Consider the following 26220-nt stretch of genomic DNA (forward strand, 5'->3'; position numbering starts at 1 on the left):
AGCATACATTCCTTGGGCCACACATCATGGCACTTAGTCGTATTCTGTGTTTTGTGTCTAGCTGTTTCCTGTATGTAAGTCCTGCTTTCTCTTCCATTCCTAGACGGCAGGAAGGATACCACATGCTCTTTATTCTTCACAGTTTAATAAGAGGTTCTCAGTAAAGATTTTATTGTTATTGTTCAACTAGTTCGTAGTAAGCATCACTCTGAGCCAACAGGCTTAGGTGATCCTTGGAACCAACATGAAAAACACACAGTTCTTTGCCTTGAGGAGTTCATGACTTAGAAGGGAGGAAAACATAGAAAGAGCCCATTTTGACAAAATATGGTTAGGTGCTTAAAGGATCATCTTTTCTGGGCAGACCCTGATATTCTGAGTGAGTCTTTGGACTAATGGCCAGAAAGTACCACCTGTTCTTTGTACTGAAGTTTGTGAGCTGACTGCATATCAAACACCCTGCAGGTTGTCAGAACTCCAGTCGTGTTTGTATGCAAAAATCAACTGGATGTGCACATATTATATGGAATTGTACTGGAGGGAACATCAGAACAGTCTAAAGCTTTATGAATTTGACAGGAACATTGGGAAGATAAATGAGTTAATATTTCATCAAATGCTTTGAAGATAGAAAATGCGGCCATAAGTGTTAATTAGTGTTGTTCCCCCCATGACCTGTTTCCTTTTCCTCTTCCTGTTAGATCTATCGTAAAACTTCTTAACTTCAAGAGAAATTATTTATCTCTAGATGAGCATTTTTTTATGAAGTTAAATATCAACATATGCATTTATGGAAATACCATTGCTTCCATTATTCTTTCTATGCTCCCCAGAGGACACAGCTTGTGTCACTTACCTATTGTGTAAGGTGCCCAGCAATGCAACGCACATTTCGTCACTCCATGAGTATGTTGGAAATGGCTGGCTGACTTTTCGGAGAAGGCAAAGGTATGTTTAAAATTCTAGCTATGACTACAAACGAGTGAGATTTTTAAAAAAAAAATCAGAACTTAGGTGACTAAAGAGAGCTGCACTTTAAAGTGGTCATCAGGGGAGACTGTAGAGTTTACTCTGCCAGAGATGCTGACGTTACTTTAAATATTTTGGTCCTCCTCATTTGGAATTGCTTTCAGAAGCACTTTTACAAACCATGTTAAGAGGTAGTGCCATTACTGCAGATCACATCTTATATATGGAAAAGAGCGTGAGGGACCAAAAGTGGGAAACATGCCCAAAGGGACGTCTCTGTATCGGTGTGTGTAAGGCTCACAGAGTTAGTGAGTTAGAAACCACTGCAATAATATGAAGCAAACCACATTCATGCTCTACACACCCACATAAGCTTGAGACATTTTCAAACACACACATTGAAAGATTTTACAGCATTTTAAAATGTAGATTTTCTTTTAAATTTGGTTGCCAGGGAAAAAAAATCAAAACTATGCTTAAAAGACATTCACTGAAGAAGGAAACAAGGCAATCAAAGAATAACCTCTCTCTCTCTCTCTCTCTCTCTCTCTGCCCCTCTCCTTTTTTTTCCCAGTAGTTTAATCAGAGACTGAAAAAAAACCTACTCAGGAATCCGCAGGCTTCGTTCCTTTTTTCCACCACAGGCACTGATAGCCAGAAATTTTTGGTTACTTTCCACCTTTTTCTCATCAACCTGATTTGTTGCTAGTGAAGAGGAGGAAAGAGGAATAGATAATGGGCAGCTGGAACATAGAGTCGGCTGAGTAGTCACAGGCTTTTATTCATTTCCCTATCTCATGCATCTATTCAAGGCTTGTGTTGGTTTGCTAAGGCTTCTGCAACAAAGGAGCACAGACTGGGTGGCTTAAACAACAGAAATTTATTGTCTCACAGTTCTAGAGGCTAGAAGTCCAAGATTGCGGTTTGGCACTGTTGGTTCTTATTGAAGGTTGTGAAGAAGAATCGGTTCCATGCCTCTCTCCTCCCTGTTTCCCCGAAAATAAGACCTAGCCAGACAATCAGGTCTAATGCGTCTTTTGGAGCAAAAATTAATATAAGACCCAGTATTATATTATATTATATTATATTATATTATATTATATTATATTATATTATATTATATTATATCATATTATATTAAAGACCTGGTCTTATATGTAGTAAAATAACACCAGGTCTTATATTAATTTTTGCTCCAAGAGACGCATTAGAGCTGATTGTCTGGCTAGGTCTTATTTTCGGGGAAACACGGTAGCTTCTGGGGGGTTGCTGTCAATCTCTGGCATCCTTTGATTTGTAGAGACATCACACTGGTCCCCACCATGATGCTCATTCTTCCTGTGTGCATTGCCTGTCTCCACATTTCCCTTTACGTAAGGATACCAGTCATGTTGGGTCAGGGTCCACTCTGACGACCTGATTTTAACTTGATTACTTCTGTAAAGACTCTGTCTCTAAATAAAAGCACATTCTGACTAGTGGGGGTTAGGACTTCAACATATAAATTTTGGGGGGACACAGTCCAGCCCACGACAAGTCTAGAACGGAGGTTTACAGAGAAATGAGAACATGGGGGAGCAGCACGCCTGGCAGCCTGATCTTTGGCACCATGGCACATATGAACATGAAGTCGTTCCTCTCACTTTCCTAAATTACCATACTTATGAGGATCTGGGGTGAGAAGTCTTTATCATATTCATCTCAGTTAGATTTCCATAATACTTTACCTGTACCCAACTTTCGACACAATTTTTTGACTTGTACTATAGTTCCTTATGTACATAATTTATCTCTTTTGTAAAACTGCAAACTCCTTGAAAGCAGTACTAATTTATATTTGTTTCTATTCCTTGATCTAGCATGTGCCTTATCCATAACAGATATCCAATACATTGTCCTTGAATCTGTGAATGACTGTACAGGCTTTTTAGGTACAGAGTTTGAAAAGTATACAAACTCACTGTCAAGTACTCTCTCAGTCGGGATAGGTTCGGTTATGCTGCACACTACTGCACAAACTCTCAGTGACTTGATACAACAAAGTTTATTTCTTGCTTTGGCAAAATCTTCTGGAGATCCAGGCAGTTCTCCAAGGTGGTCATGTTCAGTGTGGGAGCAAAGCAGCCCAGGCAACTCAGCACAAAGCTTCAGGGGTCCCTGTGGCAGGGAAAGGGACCACAGAGAAGCCAGCCCTGGATCTTAAGTGCTTCGACTGAAAAGTGACATGCATCACTATGCTCCCAGCCTGTGGGACAGAACTAGTCACATGGCCCTTTGCAACTGCAAGGGAGCTAAGAAACATTGTCTTCCACGTGCCAGGAAGAGGAGAATGACTAAAAATGCTGTTGAACACTTGCAGTGTCTACCTTAGACGCTTTTTTCCCCTAAAGAGTGTACCTTATATTACCACTGTGTTTTCTACAGCATTTATTGAGCCCTTACTATGTGCCAGGAAATGTTCTAACCGTTTGTGTTCCACCAGTGGAAAAGATGGACTAGAGACTACATTCCAGGGTGGGGCTAGGACAACAAAGGAGTGACCAAATAAATGAATGAGATAGTTACATACAGTGATAAATGCTATAAAGAAAATAAAACAGGATAATAGAATGGAGAATAAGTTCCTCGTGATTTCAGCAGCAGCATGTTCTGAGAAGCTTAATCTTCTACTAGGAAGTTACTGCATAATTTTGCTGTCTCATATTATTTAAATTATAAGAAAGTCATTATTACACTATATTATATTAACTGAAACCCAATTGAACAGAACCTTCAAATTGCTGAAATTTGGAACCCTCAGACCCATTTTTAGGTATTAAAGTCAAGTAATGAGAAAAGTAACAAACAAACAAACAAAATATATATATATATATTATATATATATATTATATATATATAATATATATATATTATATATATATATATATTATATATATATAATATATATATATTATATATATATATAATATATATATTATATATATATATATTATATATATATATTATATATATATATATATATAAAGGAAAAAAATTTTAGAAATGGAAGCACATACTCTTTTTTCCATTATTCATTGTTGTATAATAAACTACCCTAAAACTAGTGGTTTAAAACAATAGCAGTTATATGTTTGTTCATGATTCTGCAATTTGGGCAAGACCTGGTGAAGACAGCTCATCTGCACTCCATGTCTGTGGGGCTGGAACATCCAAGGTGTCTTCTTCATTCTTCACTGTTGACTTCTTTGGATGACTGAAATGCTGAAGCTCTCCAGCTATCTCTGTCTCTCCGCAGTCTCTGCAAGTCGCTAGCTTGCGCTTCCTCACAGTCTGGCAGTTTCAAGATGGAGCATTAAAAAAATAAGCCCAAATACAGAAGTGCTTATCCAGGCTTTTCTTGCATCACACTAGCTGATGTCCCATGGACCAAATCTAGGCACAGATGGTAAAGCCCAGAGTTAATCTGCTAAGCAAATATGCAAGAGTGTGATTCCCTGGGAGCTAACCAATTATTTGCCTATCACTGTCAATTCCGTGGACCCTAATAATTCTCATCTCTCCTGTAGAGACAATATACCACCCTTTCTGAGCCTACTAACGTCTCATTCCATTACAGCATGAGGCTCAGACTTGAAGTCTAGAATCTCATCCTCTAAATCAGGCCCAGAGAGGATGAGACTTCTTAGGTGTGGATGCTTTCAATCTGAATACCTGTGTAATGAATAGATACCTTATTTTTCACCCTCCTGCCCACCACTACCAACATATAATGGTGAAGCAAGAACAGAGACACTTCAATAAAACCACTCATTCCAAAAGGGGGAAGTGGGAGACATAGTGCAATGATTAGTCGTGAGCGAATTTGAAATCTAGTTGCGTACGTATTGTCAGTTTCTTCCTTGGGGCATGGTTCTGATGTCCGGTCGCAGTTCTCTATGGCTCGTGATTGTAACTGAGTCATTTTTCCGGTCTTCAGCCTGCTCCTAGGTTGAAAGCACTTTCTATTTTGAAATTTAGATTTCATTTTGAAACGTCTCTGTCTCTTTTCATCTAATCTGGCAATGTGTGTTGTACTATAATTCTATAAAAACTTTGTGGAGTTCCTATCAAGCTTATTGTGGCTTCACTTCATTAGACATTTGTCACTCATATAGCTCTACAAGACTAACCTGTCTCTAATTTTGCCTGCAAGTCAGGAGGCTGTGGGACAATGCCCTTACTATTCTTAGAAGGCATTCCCCCCTCTAGCTGAGAGAGTCGATGAGTCCTGAGGATTCTTAGAAGTCTTTTTTTCTAGCTAAGAGTTTATGAGGCTGTGCCATAAAGTTTTCCAACTTCTCATTTAAAAAAACAAAACAAAACTTTGATTCAATCTTTACTTTGGGGCCCCATTATTTTACTGGTAGTATCCTAGATTAGATGTCTTTCCCTGAGACAATTTCTTACTTTGAGAATATTTTCCCAAGACACACTAGGGTTGAGAATTAGTTTTATTTTTGAATGCTGAAGTCCTTTACATTTTCTCTAAATTCTGTTTGAAAACTGAACAGTTAGTTTTTTAGCTCATCTTACTCCTTCCATAGCTTATCGTAAGCAACTAAATGTCAGGTGCTACTTTCAACACTCTGCATGGATCCTTAGCTGGATCCACAAGTTAATTAGGTATCCTTTCTATTTTCCATGTTACTATAGATGACAGCTTTGCTAATTAATCTGCACACACATAACTTGGGTTTTCTTTTCTCCAGCTTCCTCACTGCCCTTCTGTCACTAAGAGTATTCTTGAGGTTTGTCAGGCCTCTGCCCACTGCACAATTCCAAATGCCACACATTTTAGGTTGTTATTGTAGCAGTACTCCACTTCTAGGTACCAGTTTCTAATTTTCAAGTTACCTCAAGGGACTGTTTTACTAATTGTTCTGCGAGTACATAACTCAGGTCCCCTTTTCTCCAGCTTCCAATACTGTTTCTTCACTGCTCTTCCATTCTCAGCTAACACAGAAACACAAACAGAAATGTCTTCCAAGCTATTTCCTTAGGGCAATAAGAACCTATAGCTTCTTACTCAACAGTCACAGCACTGAATAGACATAATTGTAGTTATTAAAATTTCTCAACTGCCAAAGACTCAGTTTTCTTAGACTTCACAAAACTTGCAATCAACAGTTTCCTTCCTCTCTTTTTTCTCCCTCCCTCCCTCCTTTTCCCTTCCGCCCCCCCTTTCTCCTTATATTCATTCATTTATAAATACATTTACTGAGAGCTTCCTATGAGCCAGGAACATAGTAAATGTATTTATAAATGAATCAATAGAAGGAGAAAGGGGGGCGGGATTTACTTACATGAGGTTTATAGTCTAGTAAGGAACTTATTCCTCGGTTATCCTAAAAATAAAATGAACCAAAAACTCCAGTTGGTTATCTGATAACCCAAGGGAAAATTTCAAAGTGAAAAATTTTTCTTTGATTCATCTCTCTTCACCTGTTGGTGAACTCCCCACCTTTTGGAAAGCCTTTCCCTGGAGTTCACTGTTCTTGCATTTCTTCCTAGGAAGCCTTTATCCTCTGCTTGGTTTTCCCCTAGAAAGGGCCTTGGGATCTATGCCTAGTTTTCCTGCCTTTCTTTACACTAATACATAGTCTCTACCGTCTTTGATTCCTCTGGGGCCTTGCTTTTGATTCACATTCCGCAAATTCAGTTGCACTAATATGATAGTGAGTAATCATTGCTTGCCTGGATAAAATAGTAACATAAATAGATAGGCATTTTCTGGAGATGTAATGCTCCAACACAAAGAATGTCTAAAATTATGCCTGCTCTTATGATGAAGGGGTAAGCTGGCCTTTCAGGCTTCCTTAAGTTGCTATGGCAACTCCACATGGCTACAGACCTCCTAAGATGCTCCATATGAGTCAGGCCATGTGCGGGAGAAGGCACGCTTTCAAGTGTGGGTAGAACCAGTGGTTGTTCAATTAAATTCATCCTTTTTTTTTTTTTTTTTCCAAACTAGAGAAGTTTGCAATGAAGGACTGGCTTCATACCTTTACTTTGGAAAATATTTTATGTCTTCTCAAGTTACTGAAGGAAACTGGTCAGTCGAGTGGTAAAATCTCTACCTCATGGCCACCAGAACTTTGCGTGTGCACATAACTTTGCGACCATTTTGCTTTCCAAATTTACGCAAAATAAATCTGTGTTAATTTCTCTCTTGTGAGAAAATTCTCCAACCCCACCCTCTTTTGTCCCTAGTGCAATTTTCTTTTATGATTGTTTATGCCTGATTCTGTAACAGCCGGTCTGGACATCAGAACGGATGGTAAAAGTGCATGGGATCCACTTGCAGGGTTTTTAGCTCCTCACCCACATTTTTTTTTTTTTTTTTTTTAATCTGTGAGATTACATCAAGGTAGCTGAACCCAACAAAGGCAGTTTGGCCAGGGAAGATGGTCCAGAGCTGGGCTCCCAGTGACGAGACAGGACAGAAGTCGCTGGAGTCCTGCTCTGCCTCTTGACACCTGTCGGATCCTGTCAGGTTTTCAAAGTGCTACCTTTTTATAAACACGGAGTGTTCTCAAGTGAAGGGAATAATGGGAAAGACTCAACCTCCTCAAATGATAGTTTCTTAATGTATAAAATACAGGTAAGAACCTCAGTCTAACCTTCCCAAACATAAAGTACATTTATGGTTCTGGCCACCCTGGGAATGGAGGTGTTCGTGACTTTCTGGGACAGTTTCTGCAAACCAAACCAACAGTGTTCCTTCAGGGAGGGGAAGGTCCAGCTGACTTTCTGACTCAGCTTGAGTTGCTGGTGGTGCTCAAGTGAAATTTCTTGTCTGTGCTTCGTGGAGAGTAAGCGGAGGTCCAGAAGCAAAGAGGGCGGTTCCTTTGTACCTTTGTTGCTACCTGGAAGAATTTTATTTCTCTCTCTCTCTCTCTCTCTCTCTCTCTCTCTCTCTCTCTCTCTCTCTCTCTCTCTCTCTCTCTTTTGTATGAACAAAAATAGAATCTGAAAATGTTCCCTTTCTCTGGGGGTAGTTAGGTGTAAAACAGCTTAAAACCATCAGCTAAACAGTTATGACAAAGCTCCTTCTTTTTCCAGGGCAGGAAGGTATAATCCTATTATCTTTGTGTGGTTATCAGCACCACTTGAAATTCCAATTAGTGCAGCTAATCACCCTGGCTCCTCTGGTACTTAGCGGGCAAATAGCTAAGTCTAATTAATATTTTGAAGTGGTGGGTAAATGGCATTTATTTTACTCCTCTAGACACATTTTCTAAGTTAAAATTCTGATTGGGGGCTTGTTTCATTGCAAATGGATAATTTATAAAAAGGAACAAAAAATTAATTCTGTACAAAACTAACAAAATAAGATCTTAAGTGATCTTGTCAAATCTGAGAAGAACTAGCGGTCCCAGAGAGAAGGTAGGATTCTTCATGGTCAAAGACATACTTCTCATCCATGTATTGTTTAAAAAAAAAAATAAGCCTATAACATAGGAGAGGCATTATTCATTTTCACTCTGATTTGTAAAGAGTCATTATCATTTGACTCATTAACAGTAATTCTTTGCTTAGAAACGGGATAAAATATGAAGACCCTGGGCCTCTGGGCTTAATTCAAATGGCTTAGAGCCAGTGGTCTATGGAAAATCCGTTATAACTACCTGGGTGATCTCCAGGCAAAATAATACCTTCCCTGTGGCCAGTGTGCGTTTTAAATGGGAGCGAGGGCTTGGCATCCTGTTCTTCACGCAGAAATTCTCCATTAGCACAAATCTCACAAATGCAGGATCTCACCATCTCCTATCCCAGTGAGGTCATGAATTCGTGTGGACGTGGGTCAGCTTCACACGTGGAAGCCAGGTGTGACCACATGCCAGTGTTGACCAATGAGATCTGTAGGTGCCTTAGAGGAAGACGCAGATGAACTCACAACTGAGCCTGCCCACTGTGACGACGGAAAAATCTATTCTCATGGCATTCTCCTGATCCTTATTCCCTTCTCCTGGAGGGACCCTTCTCCCTGGAAAGTGCCACGATGTTAATATTAACCCAAGGACTGAGGGTCTGATTTTCTTTCACGACGGTCTCTCTCCATAAGCCTGGTGGATTCCTATGCTTGTTTCCCAGAGTAACTTGTTTATAATGAAACAATTGCTTTGTTCTCCTCTCTTGAAAAAAGTCCATATTTGCAGACACTACCCGAGTTTCTAAACCAGAAAAGGCTGTATGTAGAGAAGAATAATGAACCTCAAAGTGTTGCACATTTCTTTGAGCTCATGCCTTTGGCTGGGTGCTGGTCTGGGTAATGGGGACACTTATTTGTAAGAAAAGGATTCTGTGTTTAATTTTTGGGAATATGAAAGAGCTGACTGTTTCCTTGGGAAGGGGTTTGAAACCATCTGTAGGCTTTCTGAGTTTTTCAGATGAAGGCAGTCCACACCGCCTTTCTTAGGCACGGGTTCTGCCCGCAGCTCTCACAGGAACGAGGAGCCCTCCCCGACGCGGAAGCATTATTCTGTATAATTATGGATATTTTCCCTTCCAAAAATATTTTTTTTTCTAGAAGCTGCTATTTCAAAGGCTTTCAATTCTGTGTGTCATTATCAAATAATCTTTTTTGTACTCGGGTGTTTATTATTGGATTGCAACAACGATAAAGCTCTAGGGTTTTTTTGTGTGTCTCCTTTGGTATGCTAATCAGCCAGTTTCCTTTTGATCTTTTTCAAACTAAAAAGAGTGAAAAGCTATCTCGGTAGGGAGGGAATCTTGGTGCTGTACATTCATCCCCTCGTCTCCATAATCTGAGGATCAGAGGAAGACAACAATTTCACTGCTGAATAAGAGCTTCTAGAAAATTTTAGGTAGAGCTCACTGCTGGCAAATAACCCTGCTGGCACTCAGAGGTGCGCACAGAGGAGGAAGACTCAGAAGGGGGAAAAGGCAGGAACATTTCATGTGGCCAGCTGAGCTCAGTTGTTTTTATTTCTCCAAGCATTCAATCCATGCAAATCCATGTCCTTTTGCCTAATTTCTAACTTTCAGATTTCTTTCTCCTATTGATATGTTTTTAGTGACAATGACTGAACACAGTTTGAGGAAATGGCCCAAATAATGGGAAAACATACATCGCTGACAAAATCTGTTTCACGAAGCCGTCTTTCGAAAGACACAGCAAACACATATGCAAAGTCACTGGGGAAAATGCTGTGGCTCTTATGGGTTGGATGAACATATTTGTATGTTAGTTTATATGTGGGAATAGGTGGAAAAAAGGAAGTTATTAGATTTTTAGTTGGATCACGGATTGGTCTACTACAGTTGTGAATATTCACCTTTTTATGAAGATCTAAGGCTTGAGGACAAAGCCTGGGAAGTCGAATGGGAAATTTCAACAATATCATCACCTAACATCTATTTAGAACGCACTGAGACGGCAGCACGGCATTATGAGGACCAAGCAAGTGGACCATTAAATATTCTACAGGTGCACATGTGCACACATATGAGGTTGAATCATATGAACTCTTTTTGCAAACAAGAAGCAAACTCCGTTTCATATGCTCAACTCCGTTTACTGTTTGGGAGGTGTGCTTATAAGGTAATTATTTATTTAAATTAATCATTTAAATAATTTATTTTTTTAGAAAAGACAGAGAGGAAGGGAAGGACAGAGGGAGGGAGAGAGGGAGGGAGGGAGGGAGAAAGAGGGAGAGTTCATACCTCCAAAAGACTAGTGACCTTTTTTAAAAATCATCCTGAGCGAGGTCTGATTTCAAAAATGCTGTCATGGCTTAGCACGTTTTTAGAATAGTCCTAAATCTGAGGTTTTTCATTTCCTTAATGTTTGGAATGCAATCTTTCCCCCTTTGAGATGGGCTTGAATTTTGGAAACAAAAGAAAATCATTTAAAATCACCTCTTGTGAGTAAAATAATTAATACTGAATAAAACAATTTTGAACTTTCTTTTAAATAAATAAAATTTGAGTATAAAGAATGCAACCATTTCCTTGGGTGTCACATCACTTGAGCCATATAATTTTCTGCTTAGAAGATACCTTAGAGATTGGCTGGTCCAGCAGTCCTTGAACTTTATTGAACCTAAAAATCCTCAGGGGAGTTATTAATAATGCAATTTGGGGCATCTTGCCGTAGAGAGTCTGATTTATGAAAAGGAGACCCAGAAATTTATATTTTAAATAATGGTATCAGATGACTCTGATGTGGGACGTTGTCTCCCACACTTGGAATTGCCACTTCTGTCTATGGACATAGACACTGAGGTTGGGTGACATGTAAGTTCCTTGACCCTGAAGCAGATGTCCAGTCTCTTGGGCACGCAGGAGAGTCATAGGAAGGGACTTCTCAGTCTGGATCGGAGTCTGTCTGGTATTTATAGGCTAAGGGGCTTTCAACCTCTTTTAAAACCTTTATTTTAAGCCCATGCTTTCTCATTTGTAAACTGGAGGTAATACTGAAACCAAGCTCATAGTGCTGTGTCCATGTAAAGTACTTACTCTAGTGCCTGGCAGATAGTAATTGCTCAATAAACGTTAGCTACTATGTTTTTATCCAAAGATTTCCATTACAGCTCTTTGTAGTTATTTCCTTTTCTGTACTTGTCCCTTATCATGGCTCCCTCCACACTACTTCCCCACCTCCTTTTCTACTTGGCATTTTTTCCCTAGGACTCTGGTCACACCTTGGTTGCTGGTACTGCCACCAGACTAGGGAGTCATTGTTGAAAGGTAGCAATCAGCTATAATAACTCTCTGGAATTCTCTCTGAGAGGCACAGCTGGGCCTTTTCACATGTTGCCTTTATGCCCAATTAACCCCTAACTACAGCCCAACTGGCTTGTTATTGTTGAAGAAAAAAAAAGAAAAAAACTTCAACGGTGAAACCAAAGTGTGCAGACCTTGAAGGTATCAGCACAGAAATTCCTTCTCCATGCCAGACGAGTGGAGCGCAAGGAGCAGGCTAGGGGGAGGGACAGCTGGTGGCAACTGCACTCACCCACAGGCTGTCGGACCAGGATCAGAAGCCAGAGGCACTAATGATGGTGCCCGAGGGAGAATGATTGTGAGAGGCATCCATGCAAGGTGCCAATGAAGTACTTCTGTCTCTTCTCCATCTGTTCTGTCACCCCATTCACCCTCCCGTTTGCTCACAAATAAATCGGCAATGGGCGACCAAATGCTGCCTGAGCTACCTGATGTTGGTAATTACTATGGCTGTTTAGAGCCAATTATCTCCACAAAAGCAAAACATCTTCATATAGCATTCCAAATGGATACTGTTTCGTCTAGGGCAGAGACAAATTGAACACTGTGGCTTAGTTCAAACTAAAAGAGCTCCTCTTTGGCACAGTTTTCAAAGACCCATTTGTTGTCTTTTTTTCTTTTAACTTTCATTGTAGGTTTGCAGATGCTGCAATTACTAAAAATGCAGGAAGCATAATCGGCGTGGGATAACTGTATAGATAGACTTGTATGTGTCTTTCCATCTGTGTGTGTGTGTGTGTGTGTGTGTGTGTGTACACACATACATGCTATATATAGTCAGTTTTACAAATCAATCAGATCTTGTGCTTAGTTTGAATCCCATAAGTACTTCTCTACTCTTTCTCTCTCAATCTCAATATGGTTAAAAGATATCATGTGAATATGCATGTAACACAATTGTGCATATATTTGTTTAAACATTTGTTGGGAATCTACCCTAGGATTTCATTTATTTAGTACAGACGGTTGGACAGAAACCTTTAGGTTAACTCTCTTATCTTTAGTATAAGTGAAATGATGCTTACATAAGACAAATGAGGTGTCAACTAAAATAATTGTCTGATTTTTTTGGTCAAAGCATTTCCGCTAAATGGAAAGGTAGGCTATGAATAATACATATTTTCTGCTGCTCTGACAGGCATCTTTGGACAGTTCCTCAGCTCTTCTCCCTTTTTCTGTAGGTGCGCACTGAGTCATTGCCGCTCTCTCTCCGGTGTCACTATGGGAAGGAACAAAGATAATTTCATGAAAGGTATGTGTGTGATTTCAGTCTCTTCTCTAAAGGAAATAAGCTTCCACAGTGAAGCCAAGCACCTGAAGAAAAAGGGTGCTGTGCTGTGTGAACACCTACCCAAGCCTGAACTTTCTTGGGCGTGCTCTAATTTCCCCTTTGTTTCTTTAGAGGAGAGGACCATACTGTGTCATGGCAAACACCCACAGGTTAGCTACAATTAAGGTTAACTAGGGAGATGTGTGACCCCCATGCACTCATTCGTTCCTTCACGATACTGTGGGCACTCAGTGGTAAGTGGGACACATGAGGACCTGTCCCCGTGGACTTTGAGTCCAGCTAAGTCCAGCTAAGGTAAACCCTGAGGAAAAACACGAAGGGTTTACTCTTAACTTGAGTAAGAGAAGCAACACCAAAATACTTCAGGGCCTAAGAAGTATTATTTTCAATAGTGCTAATTTTGTTATTCCACCTTACTTTTCTGAGATTTAAAAACATCAAGATTATTTCTACTAATGTCAAGACTTGCCAGCCTGGCTTAAAAACATTTAGAAAAAATTTGGATGTATATGGTCCTATGAGCTGATATTCCACAAGACTTCAATTTATGGTACTTTTAGTGGTCCTCGTAGCTACTGTAAATTCTTACCGGTGACTGTATACCCCCTTTCCATTGCATGAGCATTGTCTTACAGGTAGCCATTCTGGAAATAATCCACCCACTGAGGCGCTTCTTCTGGTTAATTGGGAGTGTGTGTGTGTGTGTGTGTGTGTGTGTGTGTGTGTGTGAAAGAGAGAGAGAGAGAGAGAGAGAGAGACAGAGAGAGAGAGAATGTGTGTGTGGGTGTATGGGTCAACACGTGTGTGAATGTTTTTGCCCAACTGAGTGGCAATGTGCATATATATGAGTATATGTGAGTGTGCGTCTGCATGTGTGAGTGAACACACATGTATTTATTATATGGGCTTCTACATATCCCACAGAGGATTGAAAGACTCTTCTGGAGAAAGTTATTCAAATTACACAGTAGCTGAGTAATTCTAGTAAGTCAGTACATACCTAATTATGCTTTTGAAAAGAAATAGACCTTTTTCAATAAACTTTAGGTTCCTGTCATGCTATGAGGCAATGTTTGGACAGTGTCCATGGTGATCTATGCAGTGGTTCATGCATCGTTTATTTTAAATTGGTCCTTCTAAGTATAGCTGTAAGTGGATGCTCACAACAGGACTGAGCAATTTCTGAGTGGGACGAGAGTCCTCAGATGCCTACCCAGGTGGTCTGTAACACCGGTGTGGGTGTGTGGCATTTCTGCCCAGGACAGAATTATATAGCACATGGGGGTTTTTCAGGGTAAGTATTTTCTTCTTTTTTTTTTCCTAATGAAAAAAAAATGCGCTCATTGGTAAAATTCCTCTGGAAAACGAACCAAAGATAATTATTTTTCCTCTCTTGTTCTTATAAAAATTCTTCTCTGAATTGTCTTTATTCCAACTACTCTTAGAGGTTGTCACATCCAAGGCTGATTTCATAAGTGCTGTGTTCTCATATACTTCTCTCACTTCATGACATATGGTGAGTGGAGCTCTATTAGTTGTCTGTCTAATTTAAGTATCTGGGGGCTTGCTTTTTTCAATGTTAGTCATTTAGAGTTATTCAAAATAATTTATTAAGCAAATTTTTATATCATCGATAATGACAAGCCTTGGGCAGAAAGTGACAAATAATCCAGGGTCTGCAAAGTACTCTCACAGTGCAGGGCGAGCCTCTCTCTAAAAAGTGGTCTGATTAGGTGAGATGGGAGCATGGAGGAGGGAGAAAGGAATTCTTTCTGCGGTATAGGAGAGCTTTAAAGAGAAAGTGATGGATGAGCTGAGGCTTGAAAAACGGATATAAATTTGTCATGTGGCAGAATCTACTTGGGGGGAGTGGAAGAACATTCCAGGCCAAAGTCTGAATTTATAAAAATAAAGCCAGTTGTTGAATTTCCATCCTCAGAGTAAGTAGTCACAACTCAAGACCTATTTCTCATTTTCCTCCCTTCTCTTCTCACTCACTATTTAAGTCTTGCCATTTTCTCTCTTTTCTTGTACCTGATTTTCTTCTAAAATCGTTTGAATCAAATACTTCACTCAGTATAAAAATATAAGACACCTGGTCTAACAAAGAGTAGCTCTATTCTGTGCTGTGTTTATTAGACAAATAAGGCATTTGTCTAAGACAGGTGATTTTTTGATTTGGAATTTTTTTTAAAACCAAAACAATACTTTGTGTTCTCCAGAGCTACTGCAACCTCTGAAAATAACCATGGAAAAGGAACAAACCCTATGTTCCCACAGAAGAGACAGATCATTTGGGCAACCCATCGTGCTAGCCAGAGATTATTTGAGGCTGTGTATTACTTCAAAAGGCTCCCATGAAGTAAAGGCTAGTTTGAAATTGGTCTCTATATGCTTTTTAATTTTATTTTATATTTTTGAATTGTAAGACAAGGGGTTTTAAGTGCCTTTTAGATAGTTCAAGATGGACAAGCCAATAAAACCAAACCAAAAGCAAAAAAAATGCCTTGTCTAATATTACAATAAACTTAGGCATTTCATGTGTAGGAATAGATGCCAAAACTACTCCGTTTGTAAACACATCATGATTATTTACTAAGGAGTAAGGTAATGACGACATCAAAAAGGGGCTAAAGTAAACATTCTCCTGCAAACATCAATGACATTCTGCTCCATTTCATCCTAGGTGGGACTGTAAATCTGCAAAGGTCAGAAAATGGCTTCCCTTCAGGCTCATGTGAAATGTTTAAAGATGTCAGTTTGCACCAATCTTTGTTACAATGTTACACAGCAAACAAGGCTAAATTGTGATTTAATTCCTGCACGTGTTGTTGATTTAATTTCTGCATGTGTGTTTTGATTAATGTAGAGCAAAGAATTCAATTTATGACCACTGAGATTATCTGTTCTTATACTAACACTTGTTTTGTCCTTTGCTTTGCATAAATGATAGTCTCCTTTTGTCTAGGAGACAATTTTTATGTATCAGAAGAGAATTCTCTCTGTCCTTTTGTCTCTGGGAACTTACGTCTATCCCCACACCCACACCCACCCCCGCCATTTTCTTTAATTCCATACCATGCAATGTAATACAAGCATGAAAAATGTGATGTGGAGACCTGGGGCTGATTAATATTATTTACTGTGATGCTTCTTCTGGTCAATTGCTACAGAAATAAGAGGGATCAGACCTTACCCGGAAAGAGGCAATTGGAGTCTCGGGTTTCTATTATCTTCTACACTTCTGATTTCTGCTTTGCTAGTGTTAGATGATTCTGGGATTGGGTTGACAATTCTGGTTAGTTCCAGAAATATTTATCAAATGCATGTGCAAGGCTTTATATTGATGGTGGTGGGGCAGCTGGAGGAGGGTAGCATTGTAGGCAAAGATGAAGAAAAATTGATCCTTTTTTTACAAAGACCCTGAAATTTTGAAAGGGGGAGGTTGACATGAGAACAAGAAAAAATGAAATTAGTTTTATAGTGGAAGTATAAGCATGGTGCTCTGGCAACCCAGAGAAAGGGAAAGCTTTAGAAAAGCCAATTTCTCTTGAGTTGTAAAAATCCTTACAAACCGGAACTCATTACTTCTAGTTTGATATATTCTCTGGAGCTGTGACATGAATAGATCCAACTCCATTTCAAATGTATATTTCAAAATTGCCTCTGGTTTTGGAGTTTTGTGACAATGTGTTTTATAAACTGAACTGGTTCCAAAGGCAGGTAGTACATAGTTAAATAGTTATAAAAGTCAAAGCGTTTAATTTCAGAAACCCAACTTTTTCAAATCTTTGTCTGGATCGCTTTATTTTGCATGCTGTCTTGAACATCAATATTTTTGATTGTGTCTCAGGAAGTTTCAATCATCAATTCACTTCCCCTTTTATTCCACATTGTGTTTTCTTAATTACAAATGAACTTGAGGGAATCTATATTCACTGTAAGTGTATGCAATTTTTTTCTCTGTACCTTTTTCTTGGAAGAGAGTCCATTCTGTTTATCAGATTCTCAAAAAAATCCATGAAGCAGACAATGTAAAACTACTGTATGTTCTCCCTTCATGATTTTATCCACTCACAATATTTCAATGCCAAGTAAATGTTGATGACTATAAAACCTGTACTTCTAGCCTAAATCTCCCCTGAGTTTTATTCTTATATTTCCAAATGTTCCCTACCTACCTTTGCTTCTTTGAGAGAATAGCACAAACCCACCAAAGTCCAATTTGAATTCATGATCTTTCATTCTAAATCATGCTTACATATTTTCCATTTTCACTGTTGTCACCAACATTCATTCAGTCACCCAGGATAGAAAACAGAATCATTTAGCTAATTTTCACTTGTCGTATAAGACAATTCAAAGAGCACTTGCTTCCAGAAGCTCCTCTTGACCACCCATGACTGGCTGGTTACTCTCTTTGGGGCTCGCACAGCACCTATGCATAGCTCCATCATTGAGCAGCCATATATGAATGCCCGGATTATTTTTCTGTTTCCCTCATTAGTCTGCACGCTCTTTAAGGGGAGTGTCCATTTCTTACTTGGTTTTTAATTTAGCACCAAGCCTAGAGTCAAATGCTCAGTAAACGCTTAGGAATCAATTAGGAGGAGAAATTATTAGGTGGTCTTCAAAAAAATATACTCTCATGTTACACTTGGCTTCTCAAAATACAGATGTAAAGATAGGGGCTTGAAATATTCTAATTTCATGGTCCGTGGAGGTATAGAGGGAAGAGAGCTCCATCCAATATGGTCTGCTAACATAACATTATTTTTAAAGTCAGACCTCAGTGCTGATTCTATGTCACTCAGTAGGTAGGAGATGCTGTGTAATAGCCTACATTCTATGTGTCTTTTCTAAACTTAAAAATCTTCCTCTCCCGAGGAAAAACAATTCTATTAAGTTAAACATTTAGGTTTTAAAAATAATGTTTTAGAATCAAGTAATTAGGAATTCATAGCATCTTGTGGCAAATTATGTTAGACACAAGTACCAAATTCTGGAGGCTTCATGAGTTCTGGTGGAAGCATAAAGGACAAGTATACCAACACTTTGCCTGTTGTGTTTAACACAGAAACACCTTTAAAATAGGGACTAACTGAAAAGGAGTTAGAAAATGCTCCTTAGTTCTTCACCTACCTGGCATCTTTTTAAGCCATCGTAATTAGGTTTTCTGTACTTTTGAAATGAATCAGAATTTTGTTTCCCTTCCCTTCCTCAAGGGTTAAGGGTGAGGGAGTGCCTTCCCCAGTCTATGCCACATAAGACGGAGTTAAGAGAAAGTGTGGTGTTACTTGTAAGAAAGGGGAGATCTCATCCATGGGAACAGATCTGTGTCCAGAGAGAGTTCTAGAGAGAGGTCAACCTGTGTCCTCTGGAGTCTGGAGCCAGAGACTGGATCCTGACTCTAGCCTGGAAAACCCTAAAGGCAAGAGGCCCCTGAAGATGAGATCAATGGAAGAGACTGCAGGAGGAGTGTCCTGTACGTCTAGATTCTGGAAGGACAGAGCTGCAAGCTTTCTCATGTGCTAATTGGACACTCTCTGATAAGTAGCAAATTCAGAGGAATCTTGAAAGGACTTTGCCTAAGAGGTCTGCTTGTTAGGGCAAGGTTTCCCCAGTAAAGGGGTTGAGTAGGGTGTGGCTCTAGGGCAGCAGTGAGGTGGGTGGTCTAGGAGGGGTGTTGGGGAGTGTGTGTGTGTGTGTGTGTGTGTGTGTGTGTGTGTGTGTGTGTGTGTGTTAGGGTGGGTTCTTTTCCCATAATTTCATTCTCAGCCCCCACCTCCATCCTAATGGTTGAAGGACCAGAAGAAAATGTTTGCCGTGGGACAGGCAAGGGAATAAGGAAGTGCTAGATAAAAACTGAAGAAGTTAAAAAGTCTGTGTTCCTGAAATGCTCAGGATACCTGTTGCACTCAATGCTATGGATGCCCTCCTAGATATCCTTTTCGCCTGCTACATCAATCTGCCAGCTGCTGTGAATGGAGGCTACTAACAGTTCACAGCTGCTCTGCGCTGCTGAGACCTGTCCCTGGCCCAGCAGGAGCCATCTTGCTCTGGGAGCTCAAAGGTAGGGTTGTTTTTCATTTTTTGAGGAACCTCCATGCAGTTTTCCATAGTGGCTAAATCGAAGACAGCTAGTATTTTATAGGAATAGTCATATTTCTACTGCTGCTGCTGGGATTGGATATTAAAAATGTTAAAAGTATTTTTGGGGGGATATCTGTTCTTGGCAATAGTGAACTAAAAATATCTAGACTAAATGTCTTTTATAAAAACTCTGTTGGAAGTATTGCAGAGCTACCAAAACAATTACAACTTAAGTGGCCAAGATCTTAGACAGAAAATACAGAGAGGTAAATTTGATTTTCAGGACTGTTTTTCCCTTCAAGGCATTTACCAATTACAAATAAGCAGTAGAGAGGCTGAGGAACTAAGTAGAGATTGATGGCTTTAAAGGTTGAGAAGCCAAATAGAGCATCTAGTGGTCTCATGGGAGAGGGGAAAAATAACTGGAATTCAGAGCCAGCTCAAGGAAGGAGACCTTGGCAAACCCTCCAGGGTTTTAATTAGGTCCCTGATGCTCTACATCTTAGGAGTGAGGGTGGACCAGAAATAGACCAGTCCCCCAAAGGTAAGCCTGGATATTTATCAGTTTATTCTCTGATCAGATTAAGATAATCTTTCCCTATTCTATCAGAAACAAAAGTAAATGCTGTTTTGAAGAAGTTGGCATTACCCAGTCTCAAATTATCTCTTCAAGTTTTCATATATGATATCGGAATTCAATAAAAGATCAGCAAGCAATGCCAGGAGATAAGTACATATGTTTCTGAAAACTAGGAGGAAAAGCACAATAAAAACAGACTTGGAAGAGATCCACATATGGAAGTTATCTGACATAAACTTAATAAACATGATAAAAATAAAAGGCAAGATGAAAAGTTTAAGCAGATAGTAACTTTAAAAATAATCAAATTGAAAGTCTAGAAGTGAAAAATAATACCTGATATTAATAACTGAACAGATAGATTTAAGCAGATTAAAAACTGCTTTGTAGTGAATTAGTTAACTATTAGAAGATGAGCCAGAAGAGAATCTCAATATGAGAGAAATATGGAACCTAGTAAATAGGTCAAACATATTTTGACCACATTTTTTATTGAGGGGGTGCACGTAGAACCCCTCAATGAAAGGAGAAAGAGATTGGAACAGAAGCCATATTTGAAGGGATGATGGCCAAGAATTTTCCAAAAATAATGAAAGTTACCAAGAGTCAAGGAGCATTACAAATCTCTAGTGGAATAAATATAAAAATACCATACCTAGGTATATCATAGTAAAAGTGCTGCAGACCCAAGAAAAATAGACAAAGAAAACAAAACAACAACAACAACAACAGAAACAGACAAAAAGCCAAAATAAAACTCTCATATGACTTTTCCAAAGAAGCAATGGAGCTAGCTAACAATGAAATTATTTATTCAAAGTTTTGACAAATTGCTTTAAACTATTGACTCAAAATTGTGAAAAAAATTACTCTGTTAACCTAGAATTGTATCCCAGTAAAAATATCCCTTAAAAATAAAGCAAAATAAATAATTTTAGGCCAAAAAGAGCTGAGATAATTTTTTCACTTATTGACCTGCATTACAGTAAATACTAGAGTGAGTTCTTCCGAAAGATGACTCCAGATAGAAGCCTGGAGATACAAGAAAGAATGATAAGTAATGCAAAGTGTAATCTACTGTGTTTCCCCGACAATAAGACCTAGCTGGACCATCGGCTCTAATGCATCTTTTGGAGTAAAAATTAATATAAGACCTGGAATTATATTATTATATTATATTATATTATACTGGGTATATTATATTATATTATACCTGGTATTATATTATATTATACCAGTCTTATAGTAAAATAAGACCGGTCTTATATTAATTTTTGTTCCAAAAGATGCATTAGAGCCGATGGTCCAGCTAGGTCTTATTGTCGGGGAAACACGGTATGGGCAGATGTAGGAGAAAATGAAAGTGCATAATAATAATAATAATAATATTGTTTTGTAGCATTTAAATATCTATGGGATAGACACATGACAAAAATAGAACAAAGCCTGGAGAATGGACAGAGTTACATGGTTCTAAGATCCTTGTGTTATGTCATGGTAAGTCAAGGATGCATGCCTTATTCTAGGATAACCCTTAAAAGAATAGTAAAACTATAATAAACAAGATAATGAAAGAGGAAATAGAATAATAAAAATATTTAATTAAAAGAAGACAAGACATGGGAGCACAAGGAACATGGAATATGTGAAGAAAAGAAAAAGTGTTTAGCAAGATGGTATATTTAAACCCATATATATACACACACACATATATATCGGTAAGTGCATTAAATGAAAGTCAAATACTCCAATTAAAAGACAAATGTTGTCCAACTGGGTTAAAAGAAAAACTTTGCCTCTGCTTATAGTAAATAAGTTCAAAGTAAAGATACAAAAAGGTTGCCAGTAAAAGGATGACAGATATTCTTTATTAACATCAACCAAAAGAAAGCGATGTTACTAAACTAACAACTGTCCAAGTTCACATTAAGGCAAGAAGAATTACTGGAGAGATATTTCCCAATGATAAAATGGTAATCTGCCAAGAAGTAACACTGACAAATTTGCATGGATAGAATAACGAAGGCTCAAAATTTATAAAGTAAAAAGTGATAGAACCAAACTGAGGAAGAAGACAAACCCACAATAGTTTTAGTTAATTCTAATGCTACACCTCTTTCAGTGACTGATAGAAAGAGCAGAGGGAAATGATTGCTAAGGATGTAGAAGAATCGAAACAACATATTTAACATCCTTGACCCAACTGACATACATGGAGCACGGCACCCAACGGCAGTGCAACCAAAAAACAAGTCTCAACAAATTTCCAAATATTACGTTCATACGGAGTATGTGCTCCAACCCTAATGGAATTAAGCTAAAAAGCAATCACAAAAAGATAAGTAGAAAACCGCCAAATATTTGGAAATGAAGCAGTATGCTTCTAAATAAACCGTGGGTCCAAGAAGAAATCATGATGGAAATCAGAACGTATTCAGGTTTTAGAAGAACTTGTCTCCTTGTGCTGAAAATCAATCAGCAGTCAAGAAGCTGGTCCAAGAAAATGAAATAGTCTTTCTTTTTCATTCTCTTTCTGTTAAGGTTTCAAGAAATTTGTATCTGTGACATGCAAATGCCACGTTAGGGCGTTTTAAGTGTTTGTTTTGCAATGTGGTGTATTAATCTTATAGGTCAAGTGGCCAACTTAGAGTGGCTTTCTGGGACAATAATTATAATATTAGAAACACTGAATGCTGTGACTAGGCATAGAAGTGATATTTCTATCATCCCAAAGATCCGTCAAATGGCCCGAGCCCTTTCCTTTTCTCATTTCGTGTAAAATGTTACTATTCCCCTGAAAAAAATCTGGCAGATGTTTCGGAGTACAGCGAAGCACTTTACACCATGATTTAACCAAGCATACTGTGCTAATTAAGAATCCTGGCATCTAGTTCCTCAAATATGAAGGAAAGGGTTATATAAACAAACTGAGACAAATTAGATGTTTTTGTGTTCAGAATCAGGACAAAGGTGAAAGCATTTTTTTTTTTTTTAATGCGCAAACTTTCAAAAGGCTGTTTCTTCCTAGGGAATACTACATTATTAAATAATGGTAATTATGTTCGTGAGTTAGGAAATGGAAGATGATGTCCTATGTTTCTCTTCTGATCCCTCTGATGAAGATCAGAGGCTCCTGATGCTGAAAGTATGCAAGGCTTGTTACATTAGAGACCAAAAGTTACGCCGTGGCATCAGTTACTGTGCTCTGAGGCCCTTTGTCTTCCGTTGCAGGTAATCACAAATGAAGTCTCATAGATTAGTCATCAGAGCCAAATTTAGGGAGGTAAGGAGCTTGTTGATTTCTCCCAGAGCCTTCCCATACCTTTCACCGCCAAGGCTAACTACCAGCCCTTCAACGACAAAACACTGCTGGCTTCTATGGGAAATGCAAAATTCTTCCTTGATGTTAGGATAAAGGGCTGCGTTTGTAATGTGCTCATAAAACAAACTTCATTCCTTCCCAAGTAATTGGCTTCCTGCTGACAGGAGCTCTAAAGAGACATCTGACTGGAGTTTGGATTGGTGTGTTAGTACTTTTCCTGTGTGTGTCTCTCCAGGAGCTGCGTATATGTCCTCCTGTTAGCGCTCCCTTCACTTGGTAAAGATGAATTTGGATTTTCAATGCCTCCTTGTACAGATTTATTAGCGATTTGTAATTGTATAGAGTTCTCATGTCTTCATAACTGTGAGATTCACAGTTAGGCTAGACCACGTGAAATCTTCAGGTCCTAGAAGTCTGACTAGCCCCAAATGGCCCCGCGTGTTTGACCTCTTCCTGTTCTGTGCTCCTTTGTTTGTTCTGAAAGACTTACCTGGATTTTATAAGATGCAAAATATGGTTCTGTTTTTCAGTGTCTTGCCATTTAGCCTTTTACAGGGCACAATTTGATTCTTCTTTCAGAGGACAGTTCCAACCCGCTTTAAATTATTGCTTTTGGGAGAAAAACATCACAGATCCTAGAGTACTGAGACTAAGGTAGTTCTGGGTCTTATATTAATAGGTAACTAAATCAGAATAAAAACATTTCTGAGGATGACTGCCCTGTTCAACCAATAATAGAGGTGCTGAAATTCCTTAGCGTCAGGGTTGATTGGTGAAGTTAGGGCTTAGGGATGCTTTTGGTGAAATAATGAGTGAGAGAGAATTCAGAAACAGATTTTTGCATCCAAACTTGTAATAACATTCTTTCCTCATTCCCTCCCACCCCTAAACCAAGAGATGGAATGTGTTCCTGTTAAACTCTATGAAGAGTAACAACTCAGAAATTCCAAAAATCTTCTGTCTTTTCTTTATCAATTAGGAAAGTTTACATTTAAATCTGTGACTAGAAGGCAGATCTTAAACATATAAACTAAGGTAGCAGTTTAAGAGACTGGCGTCCAGAAGGGCAGGACTAAACCATGGGAAAATCAGTTGGGATACTGCTTAATTTTAAGCACATTGGTATAATAACAATGGAAAGACCTGGATTCCAAGCTTAGTTCTCCCATCTACTTATCATATGACCCAATCAAAGCAAGACACTTGATCTTTCTGGGTCTCAGTTTTTCCAAGTGTAACTTTCAGGGTTTGGACAAATGATAAGGTGCCAGTGAGTCTGTGAATTATACCCGAGGTACTTATCACACTTGGATTAGTGTGTTGCAGGGTGAACCAACATATGTGGGCAGGGTGAATATTCTAAATATTCACCAGTGCTACAGCACAGGTACCCACCAATCAAAATGGAGGCTTAATATAAACAACCAGTAGCACGGCACCTGGGCATGTTAGCTAAATATCAACTACCCTATGGGAATGGAGTCCTGGCTGTTTGTGTCAGATTGCCAAACCAGAAAAGATTTTAGGAATCACCCGTCCATTTCCCTGATATTATAGATTATTGCCTCCTCTGTTAGAAGAAGCACATTGTGATGTTGAAGGATTGCTGCAGAAAGGTGAAACAAATGCATAAGGGCTTAGGTACATGATTAGCTACTTCGGTAAATGTCATAGATGGTTTCAGTAATGGCGCCGATGGTTCATACCTCCCTGTATCTACACCCTCTATTAGTCCTCTCTCATGTTGACTCTGGGTTTGGCTATATGACTTGCTTTGGCAATAGAGGGCATTAACAAATGTGACCCAAGCAGAGGCATAACAAATGCTTTCTCATTAGGACTAGCCCCATCTCTTGTGGCTTTTGGAACACAGCCACTATGTGAAGAAGTCTTCTGGCCTGGTGGTGATACATGGCCCAGGTGACAGCCAGCATACATGAATGAGGTTTAGGCTAACCAGCTCATTTGAGCTGACAGATGACATAGAAACATGAGTGACCCCAGGTGAGACCAGAAAAGAAACCACCCAATTGAGCTTCGACCAAATTGTTGACCCACAGAATCAGAGCAAATAAAATAGTAGTTATTTAAGCTACTAAGTATTGGATTGGTTTGATATGCAGCAATAGATATTTGATACAACAAGAAAAAGATCTCCACAATAGAGGTGGGGCAGGGGAGTTGGTGGCAGGAAAGAGAGTTGAAGTCTTTTCCGTTATTTTTTTCCTTGAAGTTGGGATTTGTATAGTTCCTATAAACAGATCCTTGCTTCCTAGATGGGCCAAAAAGCTCCTTCTTACCCGTCTTTCTGGTCAAGCACGCTTAGTTTTAGGAAAACACAACTAGTTTTTTCTAATCCGTCGTAGTAAAACACACAGGTAGATTTTTACTCTTGCAATTCCCTCAGTCACAATTTTTCACTATTGGAATGCAGCAGAATCAGTTGTATGGTCTTTTCTTATTGATTCAGTGGGTGGGTATTAACAAGAAATTTCTTGGAATGGTATGAGAATGAAAGAGTTTTTGGAAAAGAGGTGAGAAGGTAAGGTTTTAAAATAACAGAAAAAAATGGTATATCCCCAATGTCTATATACAACTTGCAACCATCCTGGTTTCAGCACTACTTGAGACAATAAAAAAGAAATCCATTTTATCTTTGTCCGAAAGTGTCTGATATCTTCTCTCGGGCAGCCACAAGTTAAAAAGCTTATATAAAACAAAGCCCTGAGGACCTCTGTGTTTTTTTTGTTTTTGTTTTTTTTATTATAAATGAGTTTAAAACTGGACAAATATAGGAGGCTACCATTGTTGGGTATTGAAAACAAGTGGCACAATCCCCAAGAGAAGAGAAACTTTCCCCCCATATTCATCGAGCGCTCTGCCCAACTTTCCAATTGTGTCACAGGAAGATGGGTCTGTGCAGAGTGTGGTGGTCCAGTTGACCTGAAGAGGCGGAGATAAGAGTTTGGGGCTACTCAAGTTGGGGAGAGCTGCGTTTCAAGCTACTGGGAAAGGGAAAAAGAAGCTGTGCCAGATGGTGAGAGAGGAAGTGAGAAGTCTGTATAGGAGTTCTCATGAATCCTTGACTGAAGAAGACTGGGATGCATCTGTATGGGGCACGATCACATAAGACTTACTACTTCAGATACCAGAAACTTCCTTGAATATGCTGGGAGT

At 39.0% G+C, this 26220-nt stretch overlaps 1 pseudogene; it reads left to right on the forward strand.

The window, feature by feature from the left end:
- LOC117021610 (protocadherin-8-like) overlaps nucleotides 1-26220 on the forward strand; it is a 127744-nt pseudogene that overhangs the window by 86615 nt on the left and 14909 nt on the right.

This window comes from Rhinolophus ferrumequinum, chromosome 4 (assembly GCF_004115265.2).
Source record: "Rhinolophus ferrumequinum isolate MPI-CBG mRhiFer1 chromosome 4, mRhiFer1_v1.p, whole genome shotgun sequence".
In the NCBI taxonomy this organism is placed as follows: domain Eukaryota; kingdom Metazoa; phylum Chordata; class Mammalia; order Chiroptera; family Rhinolophidae; genus Rhinolophus; species Rhinolophus ferrumequinum.